Below are 6000 nucleotides of genomic sequence, written 5' to 3' on the forward strand. Positions count from 1 at the left end.
GGCCTCCCAAAGTGCTGGGAGTACAGGCGTGAGCCACGGTGCCCGGCCTGTGGCAGTATTTGGAGACAGGGCCTTCAAAGAGGTGATTACGTTAAAACAAGGACGTGAGGGTGAGACCTAATCTGATATGACTGGGGTCCTTATTAAAAAGAGGCAGCAGGGATTCATTAAAAAGCCACGTGAGGATACAGTGGAAAGGCAGCCATCTGCGACCACAAAGGAGGGCCTCGAGGAAGCCAGAGCTGCCCCGCTTAGAGCTTGCACTTCCAGCCGTCAGAACTGTGGGAAAATTAACTTCTTGTTTTTATTTTTTTATTAAAATTTTTTTTTATTTTTTAAAATATTTTTGAGGTGGAGTCTCCCTCTGTCACCCGGCTGGAGGGCATTAGTGCGATCTTGGCTCACTGCAACTTCGGCCTCCCAGATTCATGCAGTTCTCTTGCCTCAGCCTCCTGAGTAGCTGGGATTACAGGCACCCGCCACCACGCCCAGCTAATTTCTGTATTTTTAGTAGAGACGGGTTTTCACTGTGTTGGCCAGGCTGCTCTCAAACTCCTGGCCTGAAGTGATCCACCCACCTTGGCCTCCCAAAGTGCTGGAATTACAGGCGTGAGCCACTGCGCCCGGCTGCATTTCTTTTTAAAGCCACCCAGTGTGTGGTGGTTTGTTACGGCAGCCCCAGGAAACTTATATAGTATAATTCCATGTATATAATGGTATTGAAATAACAAAATTATAGAAATTGATAACAAATTTATGGTTGCCAAGGGGAAGGAATGGGGGGTAGAAACACGGGTTGACCCTAAGGAGTAGCATGAAGGACTCTGTGGTGAGAGGGAGAGCTGGGTCTTGGCTGTGGCTGCATGAATCTGCACATGTGAAGATGCCACAGAACTGGACACATGCAGTGGACCCATATTTGTTCCCAGGTGTTTTTTTTCTGGAGATGGCGTCTTGCTCTGTTGCCCAGGCTGGAATTCAGTGGCACAACCTCGGTTCACTGCCATCTCTGTCTCCTGGGTTCAAGTGATCCTCCTGCTTCAGCCTCTGGAGTAGCTGGGATTACAAGCGTCTGCCACCATGCTCAGCTAATTTTTGTATTTTTAGTAGAGATGGGGTTTTGCCATGTTGACAAGGCTGGTCTCTAACCCCTGACGTCAGGTGATCCACCCGCCTCGGCCTCCCAAAGTGCTGGGATTACAGGCGTGAGCCACCGCGCTCACCCTCTAGTTTTGATATTGGGCTATAGTTATGTAAACTGTAACCACTGAGGGACACTGAGTGAGAGCTTCATGGGACCTCTCTGTACTATTTTTACAACTTCCTGTAAATCTACAATTATTTCAAATTTAAAAATTTTTAATTCAGTTGTATTTCTATACAATAGCAACAATCAGAAACCGAATTTTTAAGAGATGGCATTTACCATGGTATTAAAAAAAATATGAAAAAAGTTAGAAATAGGGCCAGGCATGGTGGCTCATGCCTGTAATCCCAGCACTTTGGGAGGCCAAGGTGGGCGGGTCACCAGAGGTCAGGAGTCGGAGACCAGCCTGACCAACATGGTGAAACCCCATCTCTACTAAAAATACAAAAATTAGCCGAGGCTGGTGGCAGGCACCTGTAATTCCAGCTACTCAGGGGGCTGAGGCAGGAGAATTGCTTGAACCTGGGAGGCAGGGGTTGCAGTGAGCCGAGATCACGCCACTGCAGTCCAGCCTCAGCGACAAAGTGAGACTCAGTCTCAAAAAACAAACAAACAAAAAGCTTAGAAATAAATTTGACAGAAAGACCTGTACACTGAAAACTACAAAATACTGTTGAAATAAATTAAAAAGATGGACAAATATAGAGTATACTATGTTCATGGATTAGAAGGTTTGATAGTGTTAAGATGTCTGTTATTCCCAAAATTGATGTATGCCGTTCCAATAAAAATCCAGCAGTGTCTTAGTCCATTTGTGCTGTCATAACAAGACACCTTAGACTGGGTCACTTATAAAAAACAGAAATGTATTGCTCCTAGTTCTGGAAGCTGGAAAGTTCCAGATCAAGGCACCAGCATATATGATGACTGGTGAGGGCCTGTTCCGCTCAGATGGTGCCTTCCTGCTGCATCCTCACATACCAGAGAGAGAAAATCAGTTCCCTCAGGCCTCTTGTAAAAAGGCACTAATCCCATTCAGGATGGCTCTCCCATCATGACCTAGTCACCTCCTAAAGATCCCTCCTTATTTTTTATTTTTGTTTTTGAGATGGAGTCTCAATTTATTGCCTAGGCTGGAGTGTAATGGTGTGATCTTGGTTCACTGCAACCTCCGCCTCCCAGGTTCAAGCAATTCTCCTGCCTCAGCCTCCTGAGTAGCTGGGATTACAGGCACATGCCACCATACTCGGTTAATTTTTTTGTACTTTTAGTAGAGAGAGGGTTTCACCATGTTGGTCAGGCTGGTCTCGAACTCGTGATCTCAGGTGATCCTCCCACCTCGGCCTCCCAAAGTGCTGGGATTACAGGCATGAGCCACTGCACCCAGACATTGTTTTAAAGACCCCTTTTCTTTTCTTTTTTTTTTTTGAGATGGAGTCTTGCTCTGTCGCCCAGGCTGGAGTACAGTGGCGCGATCTTGGCTCACGGCAACCTCCGCCTCCTGGGTTCAAGTGGTTCTCCTGCCTCAGCCTCCTGAGTAGCTGGGACTACAGGCGCCCGCCACCACGCCCGGCTAACTTTTTGTACTTTTGATAGAGACGGGGTTTCACCGTGTTAGCCAGGATGGTCTCGATCTCCTGACCTCGTGATCCACCCGCCTCGGCCTCCCAAAGTGCTGGGATTACAGGCGTGAGCCACTGTGCCCAGCCAAGACCCCTCTTCTTAATGCCACCACAGTGGAGATTAGGTTTTAGTATGACTCTTGGAGGGATACAAACTCAGACCATAGCAAGCAGGGTTTTTTTTTTTTTTTTCTTTTTTTAATTCTTGGAAGGTTGAGCAGGATGGGGTCACCAGGCCAGCGGGCAACTGCTCCCCCTTCCTCCCATCCTCTTGTAGCTTCTTGGACTCCTGGGCCAGTTGGTATTTCTGTTCTGTGATGTGGAGTGATCAAAGCTGATTCTGGGTTTTCTGGAGCTGGATCTTTGATTGCCTTTGATTTAAAAGCATTCATGACCCCGTTTCCCTCATGAAAGAGGCGCTGATAATTCATGCAAATGGTCATCGATGGGCAGAATTCACCAAGTGCCTCTGGAACCAAGGCTGCCATTGAACATTCTAGTAAAAACGGGTGATGCTTTCACCCAAGTGCCCTGGATAACCTGGGAAAAGAAAATGGTGAGTCAGTGCTTTATTTATTTTTAATTAATTAATTAACTTTTTTGAGGCAGAGTCTTGCTCTGTCACCCAGGCTGGAGTGCAGTGGTGTGATCTCGGCTCACTGCCACCTCCGCCTCCTGGGTTCACGCGATTCTCCTACCTCAGCCACCCGAGTAGCTGGGATTACAGGCACATGCCATGATGCCTGGCTATTTTTTGTATTTTTCTGGTAGAGACAGGGTTTCGCCATGTTGGCCAGGCTGGTCTCGAGCTCCTAACCTCAAGTGATCTGCTTGCCTCGGCCTCCCAAAGTTCTGGGATTACAGATGTAAGTCACCATGCCCAGCCTGAATTCTTTTTTCTTTCTTTTTTTTTTTTTTAGATGGGGTCTCTGTCACCCAGGCTGGAGTACGGTGGCATGATCTTGGTTCACTGCAACATCCGCCTCCTAGGTTCAAGCGATTCTTCTGCCTCAGCCTCCCGAGTAGCTGGGATTACAGGCATGTGCCACCACGCCAGCTAATTTTTTTAGTAGAGACGGGGTTTGGGGTTTCCTCATGTTAGCCAGGATGGTCTCGATCTCCTGAGCTCGTGATCCACCCACCTCGGCCTCCCAAAGTGCTGGGATTACAGGCGCGAGCCACTGCGCCCGGCCTTTTTTATTTATTTATTTAAAATAGAGACAAGGACCATCATGTTGCCCAGGCTGGTCTCCAGCAAGCTCAGGGGATTCACCGCCTCCCCAACAGGGCTCCCCCAGGCGTGAGCCACCGCGCCCGCCTTATGTATTTATTTTTCTGTATTTTAATCTCCAAGGTGGTTTATTTAAAGGTTTCACAACTATGTCCAGGTTTTAGGCTTATGGGAAGTAAATGGGGACACTTTTTTCCTAAGAAGAATTTCTTTAAAACCAAGCACATTGCTAAATAACAACATTATATCTGGCAAACAATAATTGGCAAGAAACTAAGTTTATTATTCTGCCCAAGCCAGTCCCAGATGCTGTTTCTTAACCAACATACAAACTAATTTTGCTGTAGCAAGCCTGGACCAATTTTATCAAACATGTCTTTGGTTAGATGTCTAGTTTCCATTTAATGTTTTGAAAACTCATTTGACAGCCAGTCAAGTCCCTCATCCACACCAGCTCCGTGTTGCACAAGTGGCTTGAACATGCCATGTCCTATTAGGAAGAGACTGAAGAGCTGGCTCATCTGTCGTCGCACTGATGGCCCAAGCGTTGGGCAAACCCTGTTTGTTTGCAGAGAGCAGTGGTGCTGCGTCTCCACACTCACCTGCCAGAAGCCTTTTCTGCAGCACATCTGCCGCTTCCCGAATTCTTTCATGATCATTGCTGTCTGCCAGCAAATGTAGACCCTGGGTATTCTGGAAGTAATGCTTCCAGAGAGGTCTCATTATATCTTGACCACCAACATCCCACACTGTGAAACAAGTGTTCTCTTTCTGAGTCAGAGTCTCGCTCTGTCAACCAGCCTGGAGCGCAATGGTGTGATCTCAGCTCACTACAACCTCCACCTCCTGGGTTCAAGCAATTCTGCTGCCTCGGCCTCCCAAGTAGCTGGGATTATAGGAGTCCACCACCACCCCGGCTAATTTTTGTATATTTAGTAGAGATGGGGTTCCGCCGTATTGGCCAGGCTGGTCTTGAATTCCTGACCTCGTGATCTGCCTGCCTTGGCCTCCCAGAGTGCTGGGATGATAGGCTGAGCCACCGTGCCCGGCCCAAAACAAGTGTTCTTACATTTTACTGCTTCCATGTTAAAACCAATGGCAAGAACTGTGGTGAGTACCTGCCCTAACTTCAGTTTATACACAATGTGTAGGCAGCATCCAATCAAACCATCCAAATGTGCACCTGCTTCTTGCTGAAGAGGTGGGAGAAGAGAGAGGAGATGGTGGGGACCATAGGTTCATGGCACTTGTGATGGGCAGAAGCAGAGGGGTTGGGGGCGGCCCTGTACTTTCTTCTTTCATGCTTCCAAGCAAATTGAACAAGGGGGAAGAGAAAGAGCTGAGGAAGAAAGAGGGAGGCAGGCATGTCTCACTGGCCCATGTGCTGGTGACGCTGTAGACGGGAATTAGCAGGACAAGGAGCTGCTAGTGATGGACACAGCAGCTCCAGCTCTCGGTGCTTTAAATTCCTAGCTTGGAGTCCGAAAAAGGAACCTGAAAGCCTCTATGCCTTGAATAAGTCCTTATCTCCTGTAGCCATGGGGCTGAGATTTCTGCAAAACAAACCTGAAGCCTCGTCTCCTGGATGATTTAATTACAGCGTAATCTACAGTTTTGACTTTGCAGTGCCTCTTTTGTTAAGTTTAAGGGAAGTTGGAAAAGAACTGGAACCTGACGTTGGAATGGGGGCATGTGGGAAGATCCCAGTGACGCTGAGGACCACAAGCCCCGCAGGTCTGTTGGGATCTGCCCGTAAACTCCGCAAGTCTTCTTTGAAGGCACATGCGGCTCTTCCACCACTGCCTGGGGAGCTGAGACCCCTTTGCCTGAAGACCCTCAAGCGCCTTCCCTAGGGAGCTGCCCTGTAAGGCGCCACCATCCTGCCCAGGACCCACCACCACCTCTGTTTTCCTTCTAGAGCTAGATCCAGACTGGAGTTCCAGCAGGCCCCAAAAGAGAAGGTGTGAGGTGTGGCCCACAAATGCTTCCCTACCAAAACC

At 48.2% G+C, this 6000-nt stretch overlaps 1 pseudogene; it reads right to left on the minus strand.

Moving 5' to 3' along the window:
* Window positions 1-4401: 4401 nt before the first annotated feature.
* LOC117068327 lies at window positions 4402-5234 on the minus strand (annotated as a pseudogene).
* Window positions 5235-6000: the final 766 nt, after the last annotated feature.

This window comes from Trachypithecus francoisi, unplaced genomic scaffold (assembly GCF_009764315.1).
Source record: "Trachypithecus francoisi isolate TF-2019V2 unplaced genomic scaffold, Tfra_2.0 Lachesis_group21, whole genome shotgun sequence".
NCBI lineage: Eukaryota > Metazoa > Chordata > Mammalia > Primates > Cercopithecidae > Trachypithecus > Trachypithecus francoisi.